Source organism: Moschus berezovskii, chromosome 4 (assembly GCF_049115385.1).
Source record: "Moschus berezovskii isolate FMDL1 chromosome 4, NW_MosBer_1.0, whole genome shotgun sequence".
Taxonomy (NCBI): domain Eukaryota; kingdom Metazoa; phylum Chordata; class Mammalia; order Artiodactyla; family Moschidae; genus Moschus; species Moschus berezovskii.
Window position 1 is genome coordinate 56,283,272 of NC_142463.1, and position 15,705 is coordinate 56,298,976.

At 36.1% G+C, this 15,705-nt stretch overlaps 1 protein-coding gene across 1 annotated transcript in view; it reads right to left on the bottom strand.

The window, feature by feature from the left end:
- The window catches only part of ADGRL4 (adhesion G protein-coupled receptor L4), a 146,755-nt gene that overhangs the window by 61,984 nt on the left and 69,066 nt on the right, over positions 1-15,705 (bottom strand). The gene's annotated exons all lie outside the window — the stretch shown is intronic.

Genomic DNA, 15,705 nt, shown 5'->3' on the forward strand with positions numbered 1-15,705 from the left:
GGCTATGTGAAAACAGTGGCAGAGACTGAAGTAATGTAGATGCAAGCCAAGGAGTCCCAAGGACAGCTAACTAGAAGCTAGAAAGACATAAGCAAAGATTCTTCTCTAGGCCCTAGAGAGTATGGACCATCCAACTCCAGGATTTCAGACTTCTTTCCAGAACTGTGAGAGAGCAAACCTGTGTTATTTCAAATCATGGAGTTTGTGCTAATTTCTTACTGCAGCCCTAGGGGACTAACAGACCCAAAGTGGCTAATCTCCAAGATAGGTAAGTACCGATTAGACACAGAGAAGCAAAGTAATTAAAAGGAAAGTAAAATCTGGGGCAAACATTCAAACAAAAGGGTGACTGAGATGTTTCTGAAGGCTGAGGGAAGCTTAATCAGTGGGCCCAGGGAGGAGTCATAGGGGAACAGCTGTATGAATTGAGTATGGAAAATGTCTTGAATTTTTATTCTCCATTTTAATCAAACCAAGGTTAATTTGGGGGCTTCCCGGTAACTCAGTTGGTAAAGAATCTGCCTGCAATCGATTCCTGGGTCAGGAAGATCCCCTGGAGAAGGGATAGGCTACCCACGCCAATATTCTTGGGCTTCCCTGGTGGCTGAGACGGTAAAGAATCTGCCCGCAATGAAGGAGACCTGGGTTCGATCCCTAGGGTGGGAAGATCCCCTGGAGGAGGACATGGCAACCCACTCTAGTATTCTTGCCTGGAGAATCCCCATGGACAGAGGAGCCTGGCAGGCTATAGTCCACAGGGTTGCAAAGAGTCAGATTTGACTAAGAAGAGCACAAGGTTAATTTATTTCTAAAGAATGATTTATATAACATTTAATTTATACATAGGTTATTGAACACATATATTGATAACTACGAGTTGGAGGTTTTCCTAAATATTTTACAAATATTACTTCATTTGTTCTTTACATACATTCTAAGAAGCAGGTGCCATTATTATTCTCTTTAACTGATGAGTAAAATAAGCCATGGAGAAGAAATGTAACTTGTCAAGGTCACATATCTATTTAGTTAGAGCCTAGTAGTCTGGTCCATTGCTTGTTCTCTTTGCTATTGCATCCTGCTGCCTCAGCAAGGATCATTTTACAAAGCAAATATATAAGGTAAGAATGTACCTGATAGATTATGGGTCTATTTTGAGAGAGGAAAAGATATTGAGGTAGAGATTTCAGAAGAAAAATAGAACTTTATTTGTATTCTCTCACTTAAATTTTATTTCCACTTAGTCATTTTCAAACATTACAGATATAAGTACAGAAGTTACCATATGACAGACAACTAAATGTGAAGTCTTCTTTTTTTTTTTTCAAAAATTACTACTATGGTCAGGGCTTCCCTGGTTGGCTCAGACAGTAAAGTGTCTGCCTGTAGTGCAGGAGACCCAGGTTCGATCCCTGGGTTGGGAAGATTCCCTGGAGAAGGAAATGGCAACCCATTCCAGTACTCTTGCCTGGAAAATTCCATGGACTGGGGAGCCTGGTGGGCTACAGTCCATGGGATTGCAAAGAGTCAGACACGACTGAGCGACTTCACTTCACTTCAGGGCAAGTAAGATTTGGAAAGTCTATTTTTTTTTTTTTTTAAGATATTCAACCTATGAGGCTCTATTACATAATTTTATTTTATTATCTATATGTCTTATTACTTTGACTTAGTATATTAATTATAATAGGCCAACTGCTACAAATATGTCCAAACATGTAATGATTCAACACAATAAAAGATTATTTGCTGCTCTAGTCAGAGGCCAAGGTTAGTGTTCAGGTTGATGGTATAGCTTCTTCCATAATGGTTCAAGGACCCAGACATGCTTCATCTAATGGCTCCACCACCCCCACTGGGCCTTCACACTGTCTGTATTCATCCTGGTGGGGAGCTGGGTTCAAATAGACCATAAGAGAGTATAAGCCACAGCTATAAATGGCACCCATCACTTTTATCCACATTCTATTTACCAGAATTCATTCAAATGTCCACACCTAACCACAGGGAAGCTGATGGCTGTAGGCCAGCTGTGTGCCAGGAAGAAGAAAAGACATTTTGAACAGCTAAAGTTCTCTGCCATACTTATTCTTTCACAAGTATGTGCTTGGTTGCTTCAGTCTTGTCCGACTCCCTGCAACGCTATGGACTGTAGCCCGGTGCTTCCCTAGAGGCTCAGTGGTGAAGAATCTGCCTGCAATGCAGGAGCCACAGGAGATGTGGGTTCCATCCCTGGGTCAGGAAGATCCCCTAGAGGAGGGCTCATATACATATACAACATGCCTATGAGGCAGGCATTATTGTTATTTTCAAATAAAAAAACCTAAAGTATAAAAAGCTAGATTAATGTGATCAATGGCACACAGATAAGTGGCAAATTTTGACTAAAGCCTTAGGTATTCTGACTGTTGAAGAGCATTCTTCTTAAGTACTATGCTATAAAAAGAGTTCATAATAGCTATTATTTATTGAGTGTTTGTTGTATGCTAGACACTGTGATAGGAAGATTACCATAAAATGGAAATACATTGTGACCACCGCAAAGGGTTGTTAAGAGATTACAAGGAGTTCATGAGCAGACAATGCTTACAGTGGTGCCTATCATGGAGTATGCAATATACAGGTATACTATTTTCTATATACTGTTATTATTACTTAAGTTACTAGAAATATGATCCAGTCATACTCCACTTAAAATTCTTAACAGCTACTTGGCCTTTAATATGTAACATAAGTCCTTCATAAGTGACAGAGACTTATCCCTTCTCATGAAGAAGTGAGCTTCCAAAGTCTGGAAATAAGTTTAAGTTGCTTATCCTTAGATATGCAAGAGTACTGGAGGCAATGGCACCCCACTCATAAATATATTCTTAAAGAATCTATAACAAGACCTCAAAAAGTACAAATTCCATTAGTATATGGATAGAATATATCCATACTAAATACAAAGAAGAAAGATCAAAATTTGTTTCCTTATAACATTTTTAATTTATTGAAAATCCACTTGAAAAAAAGAAAATAAAACCTATTTGTAATTTTATTACATGAAGAAAACCACTCAATCTTTGAGGCACCTCCATTTTAAAGATAATTCATATTATGCAGAATTTCCACTTCTTTTGTATATGGCTTTATATAGTACTTTATTTTAAAGATTTAATACTAAATTAATTTTGCTAAAAAATATTCCATGTTCTTAACAGTCATTCAAAACATCGATAAAATGATATTATTTCATTTTGACATAGAAAAAAAAATACAATTTACTTATAATATATCTCTGAAATAGACTTTCAAATATTTGAGACCTGACCTTGACTGTTATCCACGAGGTTTCAAGCTCAACAAGTGCAACACCTTCATTACTCTGAGAATAACCTTCAATTCAGGCCTATCTCACAGTGAACTGTAGGACCCTGTGTCAGATTCATTTCCTAGGCCTGAGGCAGGCCTGTCCCTAAAACAGAAGTGGCAGGCAGCTCTACAGTGCTCTTTGCTCTGAGCATAGGCCTGAATCTCTACTCTCCTCACTGGACCATTTCATTTGCGTATAACCAGTTAAGAAGAAAAACTCATCAGTCTATGAGAAGCAAGATCATTCTCTCCAAAGCCTAGAGCAAAACTAGGCCAGGCTTCACACCTAGTATCTTCTTCACATTAAGACTTCAGGCCTCTTTTCATTTCTCCATAGGCACCTCTCTGACATTTTGGGTTCAATTCCATTGTCTCCTCGAAAGTTCTAATTTTCAATATGTGGTCTGATTTACTCTAAAGTGAGTAAAAAGCTAGAGTACCAAGAGAAGAGTTTTGAGCTCCCCCTAGAGGCTTCCCTGGTGGCTCAGACGATAAAGCATCTGCCTCCAATGCAGGAGACCTGGGTTTGATCCCTTGTTCGGGAAGATCCTCTGGAGAAAGAAATGGCAACCCACTTCAGTATTCTTGATTGGAAAATCCCATGGATGGAGGAGCCTGGTAGACTACAGTCCACGGGGTCACAAAGAGTCGGACACGACTGAGCAGTTTCTCTTTCTTTCTTTAGAGGCCAAAAACTTGGAGACATGTAAATGCAAAGATTGAGTTCTCAGAAGCTTGGTTAGGCCAGGCAGGTGGGTGACTTAAAGTCTGACTCCACCAGGAGCCAGACAATAGAAGGAAGTATGGCCTATGATACAGGGAAGCACACAAATCTCCTAAAGGATTTAAATTTTCAAAAATTTGAAAATAATACTTAAATTTTTCTTTTCAGATTTAGCATTTGGATAGGCATTTGTCACCCTTAAATTAAAGCATATAAATGTTGAGGGAGTTAAGTAAATTTGCTGAAAATATGACAATAAAGTAAGAGAAATAGAAAGGCCATCATATAAAATGTTGAAAAGTTAATACTTTATTAACATGTGTGTATTAATTATTAATTTATCTATTCTGTACACACAGATATTGTATAACTTTAGATGACTATATGCACACATATACTCAGAAAGCAAACATATATGTCTATATATTCATTCAAAATAAATTAGACTAGTTTATTAAAATTACCTGAGAGCATGTCACAGATTGACACAGAAGTATCTAAATCAAGTTGAAGAAAACTGCTTCATACACATTGGATTTGACTCAATCATTCAGTTACTCAAATATTTATGGAACTTCCCAGTTCCCAAATGTGAATATGTCCACATTGGGAAATAAGTAAAAATTAATCAAAAAGTCAGGATCTGTGCCCTGCTGTCAGAGTTCACATTCTAAAGCAAGTTAACATAGAAGCATGTAATTGAGTTCTTATTAAAAGTTTCAATTTTTATCTCAAAATTTGACTCCTTTCACAGCATACTGGGAGAAGTTTATATTAACTTTAAAAGGAATTGTGCTCTCGGATCAGTTATTGGTAATATAGAAAATGATGAAGATTGCATCCCCTGTGGTCTATAGCTACAAAAATGATATGCAAAAATACAGAGGAAAAGAATTCACTAGGTCTGAGTTATTGGTCAGAGTCCAAGAAAACGAGCCACTTTATACCACCTGATTGCTTCTGAAAACAAATTAATGTACTGATATATTATTTGATTTCAATTTGTTTTCAAGTTTTGGGTAACACATTAAGAAGAAAAAACAAAACAAAATAAAAAACAAAGATTCACTTACTATGTAGTCTTGAGAACTTGACCTCTTAGCTTTCTTATCAAGAATTTGGAAATAAAAACATTTTCTAATCTATCGCCCAATCTTCTGGGCTGGATATATGATATAGGCAAATTCCCTAAATGGTCTGATTCCAATCTTGTTCCTTGAAATACCACTTATCTGAAAGTAACCTCTTCTATTCCCCCAAGACAGTGAAGATGGGCAAAAAATTATCTTTGTGAAGTAATATATAAATTTGAATCATTTAAATAGCTTTAAACTTTCCAGTGTCTAACTTAACAAAAATTAAGTTTCAAGGAGTAAATTTATTTGAATGAGTATAATATGAGAAAATATATGACTGTTTATTTTGTGCTCTTATCTCCATTGTTTATATATCAGTTTAGTCACTCTCTGTGATGCTATATTTAATTTTTTGTGGGATTATAAAATAAATATTTAGATTAGGATGCCACTTGAAAAATTCATTTTAACACCATTAAAGAGAAGACACATTATTTAAAAATGATAAAAAAATGGTAATAAGGAAAATATTTGGCAGTCTTTCAGCAGAAATTCTTACTGGCTCATGTTTAACACAGCAAGTTGAGCACTTTTCAAGAACAAAGACACACAGCTAACATATAACAACAGGATCCATGGCTGCTGGAGAAGACAGACAAAACCTCAAATTATTAGCATGTGTTGACTATAACAAATAAACAAGGTATTTAGATATATACTGGTAACTCAGAGAAGCAATGGTTTCCTTAGCAAGTTTTCAGGATAAAAGGGGGAAGGTTATTCTCAGAGAAGGTTTAGAAAAGGAAGAGATGATTAAGCCAAGCATTGAAATATAAGGATTAACACAACAAAATGGGCTCCAACAATCCATTCAGAACAAGGAAAGAACTCACCCAAATGCCTGAAGTCTGTAGGAAGAGAAAAACTATTAGGCTGCTCAGGTGGCTCAGTGTTAAAAAAATCTGTTTACCAATTCAAGAGAATCAAGAAACGTGGGTTCGATCCCTGGTTTGGGAAGATCCCCTGGAGAAGGAAATGGCAACCCACTCCAGTATTTTTGCCTGGGAAATCCCACGGACAGAGGAGCCTGGCAGGCTACAGGCCATGGGGTTGCAAAAGGGTTGAATAGCGAATAAACAACATATTGTGGTACACTGGCTATGATGGTAGAGACTGTAGGGCAAGATTCTATGCAGATATGTATGGTCTAAAGTGGGGAAATGCTTGCTAAACATTTTGGACTAAATTCAGTGGGTAAAGGATGAGCATCAGCAGATTTTATGTAGTAGAGAAATCTGATTTGATTTGATCTCAAAACAATTTTTGAAACATAAGGAAAATGAGGTAAGACCCAGGTAAACCTGCTAAAACACTGTAAGACATGAAAGACTAAACATAGTCAAGGAGAAATTAGTAAAGTGGGTTAGATCAGATACGTTTAAGTGTTAAAGTCAGTCATCTGGGGAGGGAAAAGAAAGTGGGTAAGATTCAAATAGATTAGGCATACACTGAAAACTGTCATCTGGATAACTATCATCTGATCTTCATATTCTTTTTTTTACTTATGTGACTTCAAAATTTTTCACAGTAAAATAATTTTAAATTATTAGTGTGGCTTGGAAACTAACTGGATATGAGTTAGTTGGACAGAGGAAGCAGGTTCTGATTTGGAGGGATTTGCTGGGTATATTGATTCACGAGGACAGAGCAAAGCATAGGAGGAAAAGCTTTGTGGCTAAGAGCGAGTTCATTTTCGGACAGGGAGAGACTGAGTTGCCATTAGGACATTTGGATGGGAGTATGGCACCCCACTCCAGTACTCTTGCCTGGAAAATCCCATGGACAGAGGAGCCTGGTAGGCTGCAGTCCATGGGGTCGCTAGGAGTCAGACACAACTGAGCAACTTCACTTTCACTTTTCACTTTCATGGACTGGAGAAGGAAATGGCAACCCACTCCAGTGTTCTTGCCTGGAGAATCCCAGGGACGGGGGAGCCTGGTGGGCTGCTGTCTATGGGGTCGCACAGAGTTGGACACGACTGAAGTGACTTAGCAGCAGCAGCATCCACAACTGGATACTCAACAGCGAAGCCATAACTTGTTTAATCACAAGCTGGTGCCCAAGATTCCCTACTTCTCTTCTAGAGGATGGGTCAGAAGCAGGAGCCTGGCAATTACTAGGCTCCAGTGCAGGGAGCAAGCTTGCTGTCTCCTTTGCACCATCTCTAGATGATCCTTTCTCCTGACTCCTGCTTTGATCTCAGTAGTTTAAATGAACTCTGCCTTGGCATTATCACACTCCCTTGTTTTCCTTTTTTCTTTCTTCTGTTGTTTTTGTTGTTGTTGTGTTTTTGTATGCTTCTACTTACTTGAGTTTGCTTCCTTAGGATGTGAGAGTAGGTAAAAGGACCAAGGGAGCCCCTTAACCTGTGTTTGGTCTCAGTGTTGACCAGAAAATTCCTTGAGGTTCCACATGATTCAGTCCAGCCCATTAGAAAACTACATAGGGCTTTAACATAACACATAACCATCAACCATAGGTTAGTTGAGTGCTAACTAAGCTCCCCAAAACATATACCAGAAATATCTCCTCTCAATATGCTTTTGGGAAGCTTACTTAGCACTCAACTAACTTATGGTTGATGGCTAGTTACTTATTTATTGTGGACTTATATTAAAAAGATCAGCATGATTTGTATCTCATAATCTGAAAGAAGAGAGAAACTATTTTTCAAGTATTCTGTTCGATGGCTCATTTTAGTTTATTTAATCATTATAATAACACAATGATTGATATGTTCCTCATTCTACTTACTAGAAAATTAAAGCTGAGATGGGTTAAATCATGCTAGTTTAGAGAATCTGCTGTACATGGTTTTTATATTAATATTTAAGATTGCCTGACTCTAAAAACCAAGCTATTTCTTTGTACTGTAGGGTGAGGTGTATTTTGTAAAGTGTGCTTCTAAACAAGTCATAAGTAGTGGGTATCTAATTCTCTAAGTTCAAGAGTGATATTGTAGGAATGACACATTTTGGGCAACAACCATGTAATTATATTAATTTCTGTATAATAAAGTAGAATTTTACTGGTTTTATAAGTCACTGGCATTCCAGAATCTGAACAAGATTTTAGTTTATATTCCATTTTTCAATCAACTGACCGTGGCGGGGGGGTGGTAATTTAGAAAGAGAAAATATTCCCCTCTCTTTTTCTAGCATATGAAATATTATTGGCTGGGCTCAAATTGATTATAACAACTTGAAAGCCAGAGAACTTTTAACAGCAGTGTCCCTCTTACACACATTCTCCCTCTGGATGTGATTGCCAGTATTGCTCCGTAAATTTGAACACTAAAATGACTATAACCATTATGTGATTTCTTGTGAAACAGGCCCTCTAAGTCAAAGGTGGAGCAATGCAGAAGCTTTTTTCCCCCCCATTTCTCCCCAAGGCAGCCTACTGGGCTCATTTGTTTTCAGTAACACTGGTAATTCTCCTCTCATATCTAGCACTCTCTAATGAACTTAGAAATATTTTCCTTACGAGTCCCCTCAATTATAGACTTCTTACAGTTTATATTTTTCTGGGGAATATGAAGGTAAACATATAGTTATGAGGTAAGGGGGAGGAAAAGGTCAGCAGAAGAGAAAGAAAAAAAGCAGAGCTGCAATGAAACTAGAATGGGTTCAGTCAGTCAAGAAAAGTAATGGAGCTATTGTTTTCACACTGGAACTGTCATTACCAACCGTTCTATAAGACAAGGAAAGGTATCAAAGGAGAGACATGGAATTATACCTTTTTTCCCCTCTGGGAATTTCTTCTGCACCTGAATCTTTAAGTGCAGCCCAGACTATAAGTATGATATACACATAAACCACCCCTCCACATAAACATATTGACATTTGCAGAATAATTAAGAAGACAAAGAAAAAAAATAAATTCAAAACTGAAGATATACTTCAGTACATTATTTCCTACATTAGCACTATTGACTATAAAACACATAGTATAAAATGTACCTTTCCCATAGCCATAAAATTAGTAAGTCTGATTTAGTAAAAGAAAAGTCAGGTACACCAAATGCAGAATATTAGAATTTATTATGGTAAAGACACTAGAATTACACAAAAATAAAGTGTTTATTTTGGGTATTTAGTATTAAAAATAAATGGTAGAAATGTGCTTGTTAAATTGTTTGAAGCAAGAAGTATCGTTTGAAAATTTTCTGAAAGGAAAAGTGTGCCTTTGACTATGGATCAGATTTTCTGGCTATATAAACCAGAAAAGAAAGATATGTTGGAGGGTATCTGTCGCTCTTTTTGCATTTACTTATTTTCTCAGGGAAATGTAGAACTTAAGAAAATATTCTAATTTTATATTATGCCATCTTTTCTGTCCCCTCTTTCTCAGACTTGTTAAAACACACCTTTTAGAACAAACGAGCAAAACTGAGTATGAGAAGAATAGGCAAATAGGAGAAAAACAAACCGTTTTATTTCTCTAGACACTGGAAACCACTTCTCTTGTTCATTTGATATAAATGGTGGGATGAAAAGCTTCATACATGTATTTCAAGTTATAAATCAATTATTCTGAAGTTTTTTTCATTTCACTGTATCAATTCTAATAGCAAAAATGAATGATACTCACAGATAGTCCTGGGGCTGTTGTGATGGTTATGAAACACTTTTAAAGAAAATAGCTTTATTGATTTTTGTTTCTAATCATTAAATAATATATATTCAAAGGGAAAATCAAATCCATGACAGAAAAATCTTGCAAACTTGAAACTGAGTTCCCCTGCAGAGTTTGTAATAAATCTCTCTATCCCCTTCTCTATAACACTGTCTTGTTCTGCCCCTGTTCTCCTTAGGATTGACTGTATAAAAGAAAAGAGGGAATGTGAACAAAGAAGGACTGTGCAGGGAGCCTTTTTAGGTACAATAGCCCTCAGTATCCTTGTTTCCTTTTGTAGAGAAAAGGTTTCAGTCTCCTAGTCCTTCCCAAGTTCTAAGGACCAGATTCAAGCACTTAATGATGCGACAATAAGTCATAGGACTTAGTTCCTCCAGAATGGACATAGATAATAATCTGAATCCTATCTTTGAGTGGTTCTGCAGAAACTAGGACCTTCCACCCATCAGAGGATGGTGACCAGACCCAGACTGGTTCTGACCAAAGGGCTGCTGATTAAGATTTCTGAAACATCACCCTGCTACCTCACCACCAACCAACCAGAAGAAGGTTCATGAGTTGAGCACGCATCCCTGTTCTCCTTAGTTGGTGCCCTTCAATAAATGCTGTACTGTCTTTCACCATAAATCAGTAGATTGGCTTTGCTGCACTTTAGGTAAGCAGATCTAAGTTTGGCTCAGTATCAATCTCTCAGTTGCTAAAGAATTTACCAGGTTACAAAGAAAAATAATTAGAATAGTATCAGAATCTTGCTAACATAATTGAGAGACTGTAAAGTACTATGTGAAAGTCACTGAGATAAAATGACTGCGAGACCAGTTCTGCAATTCTCTGATGAGACAAATAAATCTGAAAACATTTGTTAAAACATGGATTCAAAGAGTAGGTCACCCACACATTCTGTGAAGAAAGCATTCAAGATACCTCCTGAATCAAATAATGAATTTAGAAGACAGATCTCAACAAGGGAAAATGAGATGGAGCTGTAACAATGTCGTAGACAATAAATTCTGCAATATGTTAATTCAAGTGAATGATGATTATGATTATGAATGTGTAATATAAAAGATAATAAGAATTTGTATAAAAATTTACTGAAAGAAAACCTAATAAATAACTTGGATATAGTGGGTTCATAGAGTACATATTACTTTGGTCAGATTGAGGACAGAATACAATAGGAAGTAAAACACCCTGTAAAAAGGAAGTTCTGTTACCTGATTTTGGTAAAGTGCAAAAATGTGAGTTTGTCAGTAAGAACAGGAAATGGAATGAAAATTTACAATTGAATTTTCAAAAAAGAAAAAGTAAACTGATTAAATAAAAATTAAAAGAATGAATGAAACTATAAGTAAAAATAGCTAATAGAAATAATTTTGATGACATAAAAATATCAATTTAAAATATCAACTGTTATGATAAGTGGAAAAGACTAATATTTCCCTATTAAAAGATACAACTTGTTAGATTAGTTTCCAGATGAAATCCAGATCTATTCTGCTAATAATAAACACATAGTTTAAAGCAACCTTGAAAATAAATCGGAGGACAAAGAAAATAGGGATGGTACTTTTAATACCCAAAATACCCACATTACTAACAGTCTAATTTAATTCTTAATGAAACCTTGTTTCCTTAATTTTAAGAAATAATAAATTTTATAACACTTCATTGATGTAATAAAATATTTTGGGGAAAAATTATATCTGATCTACACTTACTGAAAGTTCAAAGTTCATTTATCACACAGATACATAGACCTCTCTTTATTATAAAATTGGCTCTAATCCTTTTTAACATTATATTCTAAAATAATTTGCAGTTACCTTTGGACTCCAACAGTACATATGTTATGATAATGTGATGCCTTCCTTAGCTTGTGATCATAAACTTGATCTCTGTATTTACTGCATTAACATGTAGCAGAAGTTATTAAAATACAAAAGCTGTCAAGAGGTTTGTCTGCTTTTTCTTTTTAGCTAAACTAGGATTTTTCTTGTTTCTTGTTTCAATGCATAGAATAGCATTGAAAATTACATAACTTCTCAGCACTCAGCTTTGGTCTCTGACAGACAAGAGTCCCCATGCCTCAGGAATATTTGTTCCTGATCCCCATGTTGGTTATATCAGCTTTCCCGAGCCGAGCTTATTTTACTATCGATTGCTAAAGATATGACTGTTACTATCTGAGCAAGAAATGGCAACAGACTTGAAATTTATTTCCCTATCAACCAGTTCATCTTGATGTCAATGATGAACCATTTTTAACAATGAAAAATAGTATTTGTCTAATGTTCAAGTGTATGTTACCTTTTAATTTGGGGGAAGGCAAGAGTTTAATGCTCATTTTTCAAAATTCTCAATCTAATATACTTTTTCCTTATTTCTCAATTCTTTCATGCTAAATTAGGTTTCCTTATTATTATTTTTCATAATACATAATATAAAATAGTGTTGCTGACAACAGTGAATTAAATTAGTTATCAACAGCATTCAGTTCAGTTCAGTTGCTCAGTCATGTCCGACTCTCCGCAACCCCATGAATCACAGCATGCCAGGCCTCCCTGTCCATCACCAACTCCAGCAGTTCACTCAAACTCATGTCCACAGAGTCAGGGATGCCATTCAGCCATCTCATTCTCAGTCGTCCCCTTCTCCTCCCGCCCCCAACCTTTCCCAGCATCAGAGTCTTTTCCAGTGAGTCAACTCGTCGCATGAGGTGGCCAAAGTATTGCAGTTTCAGCTTTAGCATCAAATGCTAACAAAATTTTTTAATTAAAATTATCCAAAGTTTTAGAAAACAAAACAAATAAAAACCAAAGACTTATAAATAATCCATAAGACAGAAGAAACCAGAAAGTTTAAGAACAATTTTGTAGTTTTTTCACAGTGGAAATGGGTACATAATTCACAAAAGAAACTCAAAATATATGATTGCAAATAAATATTTATTTGTACCAATATATAAAGAAACTCAAAATAGCAAATGCAAGGTCAATTATCATCTACAAAATATGCAAGATTTCTATAAAAATTCTTACCTTTTTTATTAAAGTTAGAGATTTGTTGTTATTTTGTGATCAATAAATAGTCCTGAGTCATTGGTTATGGCATTATCCCACACTATATTCCTTATCTGTTACTAATAAAGTTTTGTAACCAGGACTGGGGCATAGGATGGAAAAAGCAAAGACACATGAACATCTTCCATGATGTCTTACTCCAATCCTGCCTCCAGTCTCACTTTAGGATATGTTTTTCTCTTGGGGAAAATGTCAGAACAGTCTTTGGATTGGTGGGCAACCTGGTATCATGACTTTTTTTTTTTTTTTTAATCACAATTTTACAGAAGTAATGGAATTCAACTTGTACTTCCTTTGATTTTATTGGTCTGAACTCATTTTACATTACTTTATTACTTCAACTTTTTAATTTCCCATAATTGTAAATGAGAAAATAGAGGAGCTTACGAGAATACTGAACCAGAGTTGCTGTTATAGGAGCACTCACATATCTTGCTAATGGAAATATATTCAGTGTTAAATCAAGAGCCTGAAGAATGGCCAAATTTTTGCCCCAAGTATTTTCTTTGTAGGTGTTTATTCAAAGGTTCAAAGATATGGCTAAAGTTAGTTCAAGAATGTTCACTGAAGACATATAATGGTAAGAATAAGCAAGCACCTAAATGTCAATGCAGGAGACTACGAGTTTGAGACACGAGTTCAACCGCTGGGTCGGGAAGATTCCCTGGAGAAGGAAATGGCACCCCATTTCAGTATTCTTGCCTGGGAAATCACATGGACAGAGAAGCCTTGCAGGGTATAGTCCATGGGGTCACGAAAGTGTCAGACACAACTTAGCAACGAAATAGCAACAACAACAACAACAAAATACCCATTACAAATCTTTTGAATTATCTGATAATTTACAGCCATTCAAAATAGTGTTTGAAGAATACTGGCTAACTTTAGGTAACTTCATGGTTTAGTAAGTGAACCATCCTGAAAAACACAATGATGAATCCTAACTCCTGTTGCTTACTGATAAGTTGAAATATCTCTGATATTTTTTAAGAAAGATGCTTACCTGGAGGCATATCCTTATATGAATTATTTCACTGAAATAAAGATGTGGCTTTTTTTTTTTTAAGTATCTGCTTGTACCATGATTTTTCCAAAACCTACAAAAGCTATTCAGATGTTTTTTAAACTATACCTGTGCCCATGAGCACTTTGTGATTTTACATATTATATGTTGTAAATAATATCTAGAGCTTAAAATTATCACACAAATGCCATAATAAATATTTAAATCAGGTTCCTGGAAACCATAAACCTTTGGAACAGACCATAAATCTGACAATGATACCTTGCTACTGAAACATCAATTATTGCCCTGACACCCTTATTGACTGATCTAACATATTAGCCTCTATCCCAGACCATGCAGATTGAAAAGCCAACTATGAATGGGGTGCAGAGTTAAATTTTGATATTGTCATAACTCTTCTACTTACTACGTTCTTTTAAGGTTTGCAATTTTTTTTTTCTTTTTTACAGTCACCTATCTGTGACTAGATATATTTATATATATAGCAAAACAAATTTTAATTAAAAACAATTTACCCTTCTCATTTACTGTGATTTGATATTTTCAATTCTGTATTATTTCAGTATGTTTTACAAAGCTAGTCATGATCCACTCCATTGATTTTGTGGCCCTTTAACTACATAAACTACAGTCTGAATAAGCACAGATGGCTCAAGTCACTTGATTCTGTTTAGTGTAAGTTCCACATTTCATGGTACCATGTACTGATGACCTACTGTATGCCAAAGGCCAAGCAATGTTTTTTACTGGCAGTCACAACAACCCTGGAGCCAGGCTGGGGCTGCAGATATAGCCTTTATATGGCACCACTGTATATATGCCATTGATATGGTGCCATTGTATGTATTAGAAGACATGCCCTCCCCAGACAGATATATCTTTGTAGGCGTGGGAGTAGGTGAGTATCCGAACCTTTTGTGGCAACTTGTAAAAAGCATCCCCTTTCTGTATGAAAGCAGCCCTACATCTTGAACAGTGCCTGGATAGCAGAACAAGGGCAGGACTTTAGACAACATTGCAATCAACATCTAATGCATTCCTAAAATGCCTCAGTCAGCAAGCAGCCTTTGTCCTTCTCCCTAGAAATCACATTCACTCACTGTGACATGCTTACATTTTTTTCCCTCCTACATCTTTGATCCTTTTCTGACTTTTAATTCAATAGCTACTAAATAGTCCCACATCTCTCTCAGCATTTCCCTACAGTAAATATGGAACATTTTCATTTATTATCTCCTTTTTCAAAGATGACAACCATTCTACCTCCCTCAAGTTGTTGTAATCCGCACTAAGTTTCATGAGTGCTCGTGCAGACCTATACATTATTAGTGTATAGGAATGCAAGGGATTTCTGTGTGTTGATTTTATATCCTGCAACTTTACAGTATTCATTGATTAGCTCTAGTAGTTTTCTGGTAGAGTCTTTAGGGTTTTCTGTGTGGAGGATCATGTCATCAGCGAACAGTGAAAGTTTTACTTCTTCTTTTCCAATTTGGATTCCTTTTATGTCTTTTTCTGCTCTGATTGCTGTGGCCAAAACTTCCAGAACTATGTTGAATAGTAGTGGTAAGAGTGGGCACCCTTGTCTTGTTCCTGACTTTAGGGGAAATGCTTTCAGTTTTTCACCATTGAGGATAATGTTTGCTGTGGGTTTGTCGTATATAGCTTTTATTATGTTGAGATATGTCCCTCTATCCCACTTTCTGGAGGGTTTTTATCATAAATGGATGTTGAATTTTGTCG